This window comes from Galeopterus variegatus, unplaced genomic scaffold, assembly GCF_000696425.1.
Source record: "Galeopterus variegatus unplaced genomic scaffold, G_variegatus-3.0.2 Scaffold107, whole genome shotgun sequence".
Classification (NCBI taxonomy): Eukaryota; Metazoa; Chordata; class Mammalia; order Dermoptera; family Cynocephalidae; genus Galeopterus; species Galeopterus variegatus.
Window position 1 is genome coordinate 496,154 of NW_007726218.1, and position 8,778 is coordinate 504,931.

An 8,778-nucleotide genomic window follows, 5' to 3' on the forward strand; every position below is an offset into this window, starting at 1 on the left:
TCAAATATCTTGACCAAATTTTAAGACAAGACAAATGGTCATTGGGGTAATTTCCCTTCAGACAGTTTCAGCCACTTCCTGGAGATTCAGAGTCCTTCTCGTATCTTCAGTGGCCATCACCTAGAATGGGTTTCTCTGGCATCCATTTTTAATTTTTATATATTATTGTATAATTATTTTATAATTTACAAGAATGGTAACTAATAGAATAATGCACACTTTTCCTGGTAAAAATTACATGCTCTCTTTCACAGACAGTCCAAAAGCATGACCAGTAATGGAAATTTTAAGTACCTTAATAAGCTGACTGAGGGAGATATTTAGAAGTAGATATTTTGATCACCCTATTGGCATGGTCCCATATTTCTGCCTTATATAAGGCCATTCCTGTCATAAATTAATCAAGACGCATTTACTCTGTGTGCAGTACTAAACTAGGTGGTGTTGAGCATTACAACATAAGATAAAGTTCTGCCACAAAACCATGTCTGATTTAATAATGCCCAGCTGCTAGAAGAAAATTGCCCAAAGGCCCAAATTTGCAGCTTGCAAAAAGCTGAGCACAATGCAAGCCTTTGGTATTAGGCACTGTATAAGAATTCAGCAGAGATCTTATTCAGAATGCAGAAGTCCCCCTTAATAGCTTTCCATAGAGAAGCCCAACAAGGAAGGAAGGAAGAAATAAGGAAAGAAGGGAGGGAGAGGTGGGGGGATGTCACACAAACCTGGACATAACAATGTGTCTCTTACCTCCAACTTCACGAGTATTTTGTAGAGTTAGCGTTTGAAAAGATTTTTGAGGGGTAATCCTCTTTTCCCTCTTCTACCAAGAGCCATGTGCAGCCACCCTGCTCAGGCTGCTTCTCTGGAGGTAGTTTAGCTTGATAATCTTAGGCCAGAGAAGTAAGTACAGAAGTGTGAGTCACTGTCTGGGAAAAAATCCTCCCCATGCTATTCTTACCTTCTTCCCCATGTCTGCCATCAATAACTAAATTCATGCCAAAATGAACGGTGACAAATGACGTATGAATCAGAAAATAATGTAGAAAATGGCAGCAACCGTGAAATGCACAAGTGTGAATAAAGCGAACTTATTTACAGACAATGAGGTTATGGGCTGATGACCTCTTTTGAAACATGATGGAGAACATACTGCCCATGGGACAAATTTAACCAACAAATGGGTTTTATTTAACCTGGTCAGTTTTAGATCACAAAGTAGTTTTTAAACTTTTTGGATTCATTCCCAACTAACCTCACCTAAAAACCAGGATTTCTACTTCTTTTGGAAATCATGTGATCTGACAACAGTGGGCCTGTATTTCTCCTCCTCGCTACAATGGCTGGAACAGAGTAGCAGGTGCCCTGTTTAGATCAAGCATGTTCTCTCCATATTACTGCGAAATCAGCGTTCCTTTTGGCTCCATAACAATTCACCATTTCCTGACACCTGCAGCTGTTTGAGATGAAGCCCCCAAATCAGACTCTTATACATCTTTGAGCATCATCCTGTGAACCAGCTACTGTTCCTCTTGAGCGTCTCCAAAGAAATACTTGCTCTAAACCTATAGTCACTACCCACCTCTGCCAGCCTCTCAAACGGCAGAGCTCTTCCTAGTTTAGACATGGGATTGTGAAAGGATCAGAAAGACGATCGTTGGTGCTTCTGCACTTCTACTGTTTAGCTGGTTGGCTTCCTGCCCAACAGCACAATGTGCAGAAAGGTGTGCATCAGCCTCTCGGGGTAAATCACCCTCCCAGATAGGAAAATTGACAGATGTTATTAATTTTTTTCAGATTATATGATTGATGTGTCAGACACAATAATAATAAAATAACAAAAACCAATACTTTCTGAACACATTGTTTCAGCCATCCTCACACTTCTTATCTCATTTAATTTCCCTGCCTCGAAGGTAGCATAGTGAACATCTGTTGTTTTTAGCTGCCTGGGGTCCTTTTTGCATTCTCTTGGTAATAATATCCCTACTTCCCTTGAGAGAATTGCCCACCACTTCCCAAATTCTGTTACAGCAATCTTTACAGGGCTGTTGATGACAGTACTGTCAATCACAGGGTGGGCATATGCCCCAACCAAGGCCAAGCAAATTCTATTGAGAATTTGAATCTTAAGCAGGCTGGTGCAGAAAAGGGTGGTCAGATTCATCTCTGGGGTGCTGCCTGGAAAATTCCTTATATTAGCTCCTAATCTGGGTCCCAGAGCTACCATGGTTTCTGCATTATCAGATCTAAGTGATACTCTATCCTTTCAATAAGTTTATCTTATTGTCTAAGTTAGCTGGAAAAAAATTCATTGCTATAACCCATTGTGCTGTTATAAGATAATTGATTTTTTAAAAATCAATTGCATTTTCTTCAGAAGGAAAAATTCGTGACATAGTGGAAAAAACATATAATACAGAATCACTCAGTCAATACTTGAATTCCGAGTTCAGCTGTTTTGTTTGATCCTGAACAAGTTGCTTCATTTTCCTAAAGCTCAGTTTTGTTAGTTATAAAATAGGAATAACAATGCTTATCTTTCAAGGTTGCTGTAGAAATTATTTATAAAATACACACGTAGTAGGTATTGAAAAATGGCTGCAGTATTAGTTGTAGTTGTTTTTATTTTTGTTATTGTCATTACTTTTATTATTCATAGATTCATTCAAATAGTCTAAGCCCTGGCAAGCTGTTCAAAAAGACTTCTACAACCAAATGCTATTTCATAAAAGCTGTCACAAAGTCTGTTTGACTGGTTTTGCCTTGTGGTGCCTAATGTCTTTTGAAAAATAATCCTTACTACTCAGTTTTAATTGAATATTTTCCTTCTTGAATGACAAATTGTTTTGTTTTGTTTTGTTTCTCATTTGTAATTTATATGGTCATTGGAAGAGAAAGTTTTATATTTACAATGGATATAAAACTGAACCTGTAAGGATATGACCTGAGATAATGGCTTATTAAGAACAGAGCAGTGAGTGTTATAATTTTATAAAGAAATCAATTAGCATAAACTTTGTTCTAAATTTGATAAGAAAAACATTTAGAGGAGAAAGTAATGCTTGGTCATATTCTAAACTTGGGAAAATATTTTTTTGCAGTTTTGTAGAACAATACAAATATTGTGTACATTGAATACATTATTCACAAATATATTCCTAAAATGTTGCATATGCTAATCTCTTTGAAACTGGAATTCATATCTTCTCCACCTTTGTATCCCCATAGTACAGAGAAGAGCCTTTCAGAGAAGAGATATACGATGAACATCGATGAGATGTGTGAATAAAGAAGTGAATGTGTGAGTATAGACATGCTTTCTCCAGTTAGCTCAGGAAATATGTATGCCATCAACAGTCTGTGATTAATCATAAAGGTTTGACTACTATTTTCAATGAAGTTGGGAAAATGCAAAGAAATATATGTTGATCCTAATGATCAGTGAATTGATAACAAAGATATCTTTAAAACTTTTTGCTAGAAAAGAACTTTGTTGTGTTCTCTGTGTTCAAGAAGCTGTTTTATCAGCTGGCTGCCAAGATCCAGCCAAGTCACAAATCATAAGAAGTTAAGAAATTGGAACTATGTTGTATAGCCTCATCAGGGTCTCAAAATATTCCCCACCACTATAGGGAAAAAATGAGCCAAATTTAACAATACTGCCATAAAATTAGATATGGGTAAATATGAAGTCTTTCACTTAAAACAAAGAAGGAAAGAAAAAAGAAAGAAAAGGGAAGAAGGAAGGGAGATAAGAAGAGAAAAAGAAAAGAAATCACTGATGCTGGAACTTTCACAACAGAAGGAAAAACCAGTTAGCAATGTGCTCAATTAAAAATCATAGTTTGATGTTACTAAAAAAGCTAAAGTTACTTTAGGCTACATTATCTAAGGCATAATACCTCAACAAGGAGGCTCATAGTTTATTTTACTCTGCTAAAACTTTACCTGAAATGTTGGAATATTGTGTTCATTTGGGGGTATCACATTTTAAGGACAATGATGTCAGAGCGTATCTATAGGGTTTTTAAAATAAAAAATTTAAATAAAGAAAAGAAAGCGTGAAAGTGACAGAACTTGAGTATTTAAAGAGTTGTCATGTAATACACTATTTATACTATTCTTATGTAATAGAGTGGAGCTAAAATGAATGGGTATATAAAGCAGATTGAGGCTTTCTATAACAAAGCGACTTAGTGATTAGACCTGCCTTACAACAAGATGTGAAAGATTATATTTTTTAAAATGACCACAGTAATATTTCTAGTCTCATGTACTCTCCAAAACCTTGCCACTCTTCATCAAGAGGTGGAGTTTACTTCCCTAATCCTTGAACTTGGGCGGGCTTGTGACTGCTCCAACCAATAGAGTGAAAGTTATACAATGTGATTTCTGAGGCCAGGTTGTAAAAAAGACATAGATGCTATCTGGCTGTGTCCTAGGACAGTAGCCCTCCGGACCCAGCCTCCATATTGTGAGGAAGCTCAGGTCACATGAAGAGGGCAAATGTAGATGTTACAGCCCTGTGCCCTAGCTAATGTCTCTGCGAGAAATGAATTTGAACATTAGGCTGAGCTCTAATATTAAGCTTTCAGAAGTATCATGTTGCTCAGATTTGTATCTCATTTCTGGCTCTTCTGATACCCATTTCAAACAAAAATTCATCCTGACTCACTCCACTGCAGCAGCCAACCGAAATAATAGGATTGCTAGAAAGTGAATGAAGAATTAAAAACTACTCACTGAGGACTGCTACCTCTATGAGTTCCACATGGGGTTCTGAAGGGACATGTTCTTTTCTGATAGCTGCTACTCAACTCCAGGAGTTTTTTTTTTTTTTTGTAGAGGCTTTAGGCTGTTCAATATATAGGGTCATATCATCCACAAACAGGGACAGTTTGACTTCATCTTTTCCAATCTTGATGCCCTTTATTTCCTTCTCTTCTTTGATTCCTCCTCGCTAGTACTTCCAACACTATGTTGAATAGGAGTGGTGAGAGTGGGCATCCTTGTCTAGTTCCTGTTCTTAAGGGAAAAGCTTTCAGCTTTTCCCCATTCAGGATAATATTGGCAATGGGCTTATTATATACGGCTTTAATTATGTTGAGATACTTTCCATCTATACCTAACTTGTAGAGAGTCTTCATCATGAGCAAATGTTGAATTTTGTCAAATGCTTTTTCAGCATCTATAGAGATGATCATATATGGTTTTTCTCTTTGATTTTATTGATGTGGTGTATCACATTTATTGATTTGCATGTGTTGAACTAATCTTTCTTCCCTGGGATGAATCCCACTTGCTCATGGTGTATAAGTTTGTATATGTGTTGCTGTATTTTGTTAGCTAGTATTTTACTGAGGATTTTTTGCAACTATATTCATCAAGGATACAGGCCTGTAGTTTTCCTTTTTTGTTGTATCTTTGTCTGGTTTTGGTATCAGCGTGATGTTTGCCTCATAGAATGAGTTTGGAAGAATGGCCTCTGTTTCAATCTTTTGGAAAAGTTTGTAGAGAATTGGTATCTATTCCTCTTTGAAGATTTGGTAGAACTCTGCAGTGAACCCATCCAGTCCTGTTCTTTTCTTTGTTGGGAGCTTTCTGAAAACAGCTTCAATCTCTTCTATTGTTATTGGTCTCTTCAGATTTTCTCTTTCTTTTTAGCTCAGTTTTGGTAGTTTGTGTGTGTCCAGAAACTTATCCATTTCCTCCAGATTTTCAAATTTGCTGGCATATAGATGTTTATAGTAGTCTCTAATGATTCCTTGTGTTTCTGAGGTATCAGTTGTAATATCACCTTTTTCATTTCTCATTTTTATCTGGGTCTACTCTCTTCTTCTCTTAATTAGCCATGCTAATGGTTTGTCAATTTTATTTATCTTTCCAAAACACCCACTTTTTTTTTTTTTTTTTTTTTTTGTCTTTTGTCTTTTTTCGTGCCCGGCAATGGACCGCAACCCTCAATGTCGTGCCCGTACTGGACCGGGACCGGCAACGGGATCGCAACCCTCGGCGCTGCGCCCACCCCTCGCTCAGCCAGTGAGCGGGAACCGGTCTGTATGTGGGATCCGAACCCTCGGCGGGAGGGTACATTTATGATTATTATGTCTTGTTGATGGGATAGATCCTTTTCTCATTATATAGTGTCCATCTTTATCTCTTTTTATGGTTTTTGGTTTAAAGTCTATTTTATCTGATATAAGAATAGCTACTCCAGGTCATTTTTCATTTCTGTTTGCGTGGTATATCTTTTCCCATCCTTTCATTCTTAGTCTATGACTAGTGACTTTACAGGTGAGGTGAGTCTCTTGAAGGTAGCATATTGTTGGGTCCATCTTTTTAATCCAGTCATTTAGTCTCTGTCTTTTGAGTGGGGAATTGAATCCTTTTACATTTAGAGTTATTATTGAAAGGTGTTGATTTACTCCTAGCATTTTATTGATTTTTGTTTAGATGCCTTAAGTATCTTTTGTTCCCTTCTTTCTGATTTTCCATTTGTCTTCGGTGTTTGTTGTTTTCTTGGGGTGGTCGAGAGATAAACTCTTTTCTCTTTATTTTTAGCATTTTTGTTTTACTGGTGGGTTTTGTTCTTTCTTGAATATTCATGGCAGTGATGATTGTTTTTCAGGTACCAAACCCCGTACTCCCTTGAGAATTTCTTGTAAGGCTGATTGTGTGTAGTGAACTCCTGCAGTTTTTGTTTGTCTGATAAATATATTATCTGTCCTTCACTTCAGAAGGATAGCCTTGCTGGGTAAAGTATTCTTGGCTGGCAATTTTTGTCCTTTAGTGTTTTGAATATATCATCCCATTCTTTTCTGGCTTTTAGGGTTTCTGATGAAAAGTCTGATGTTAGTCTGATTGGGGCTCCCTTATAGGTGACTTGACACTTCTCCCTAGCAGCTTTTAAGATTCTCTCTTTGTCTTTGAGTTTTGCCAGTTTGAGTATAACATGCCTTGCAGAGGACGTTGTTGGGTTGAATATGTTTGGGAATCTTTGCTCCTCCTGAATCTGAAGATCTGTGACTTTCCCTATGACTGGGAAGTTTTCTTTCATTGAAAGTATTATTTCATTGAATATGTTTTCAATGCCATTTCCTTTTTCCTCCCCTTCTGGAATACCCATGGTTCAGTTATTTTAGTGCTTAAGGTTGTCTGTTATCTCTCTTAGATTTTCTTCAATTTTTTAAATTCTTTTTTCTTTCTTTTTGGTCCACCTGTGTTAATTCAAACAGCCCATCTTCAAGTTCAGAAATTCTCTCTTCTGCTTGTTCTAGACTGCTGGTTAGACTCTCTGTTGTGTTTTTTATTTCATTGAATGAATTCTTCTGCTCCATGAGCTCCGTTACATTCTTTTTAAGGGCATTGATTTCCTTGCACATTTATTCTTTCAAGTCCTGTATATTTTTTCTCATTTCATTGTGTTGTCTAATTGAGTTTTCTTGTATCTCATTTAGTTTCCTTAGAATTGTTGCTCAAAATTCCTTGTCAGTCATTTCAAGGACTTCCTATTCTATAGTATCTAGAACTTGAGAATTATTACTTTCCTTTGATGGTGTCATACTTTCTTGATTTTTCTTATTTCTGGTATCTTTCCTTTGGTTTTTAATCATAGTGGCAGGCAGTACCACTGTCCACTCATTCCACCTTGATGTCTGGCCTGGATCCTGAAGAGATTGCCAATTCTGGGCAGTCGGGACTGGCCTCGGCTGGAGGGTTCCCACAGCACCTTCCTGTTCTGGCATGGCTGGCTTGGGGCATTTGGGCCTGGTGGCTCTCAGGCCTCTTTGGGCAGCAGGACTCTGTAATCATTATTTTGATAATATTTATTTTTAAACTACCCCATATGGGTGATGTAACATTTTTAAGAGGAAAAAAATCACAAATTTTAAAATGCTGAGTGTGGACACCCAGGTTAAGTATCAGCCTTTGTTAAAATAATTAATCAGGAGTCCATAAGGCTGAAGCTGCTCCAGCACTCTGGAGCAAACTAGAGCCCACCTTAATGTAAATAGTAAAATGAAAATTAAGCTTAGCTAACCTAAGCTTAACCTCTAACTAGGGCCTTTGGACTGGAATGATCCAAATAACACTACTGCTCCACTTTAACTAGTTAAATATATTATTTGGCTTGTTTCTGCATTCATCCTATAAAAGCCATCCTCTCTCACCTTCTCAGCAGAGTCCTGAGCCACTTGTGGTCCCGAGCTTCCCAATTCATGAATCACTGTCTGCTCCAGTAAACTCTTTAACATTTTAATGCACCTAAGTTTATCTTGTAACATGCTATATGACTTAAGTCTTTTGATTTTGTTTGAATCAAATGGTAAGACTCTTGCTAGTAGAATTTTTGATAATTTTTAAAAATCCTCCTCAGCTAACTTAGAAGACACAATATTATATTATAAGTAGGAAGAATAGTTTAAAATCATGCTTAAGTTCATGGTCAACAGAAAATCATTGGGGGATCTTTGGTGAAAAATAAATTTGCATGAGGAAACAAAAACTACAGAAGCTGAAGATTTTGTAATATTTTACTAGTGTGCTTTTTGAAATATGTTAGAAGTGATTACATACTTTTATTATTGAAGACTAAAAATATCTGCACTTCTACTCTTTTAAATATGATTATAGATCTATTCTGTAGCTTGATTAAAGGCAGTTTTAAAACAGTGACCTTTGCTGTTAATAATAATCCCTTTTACTCCTAAATAATGTTTTTCTCTCATTATATCCTCACACTGACTGTTAATTATCTGTTTTTTATGGTTTGAA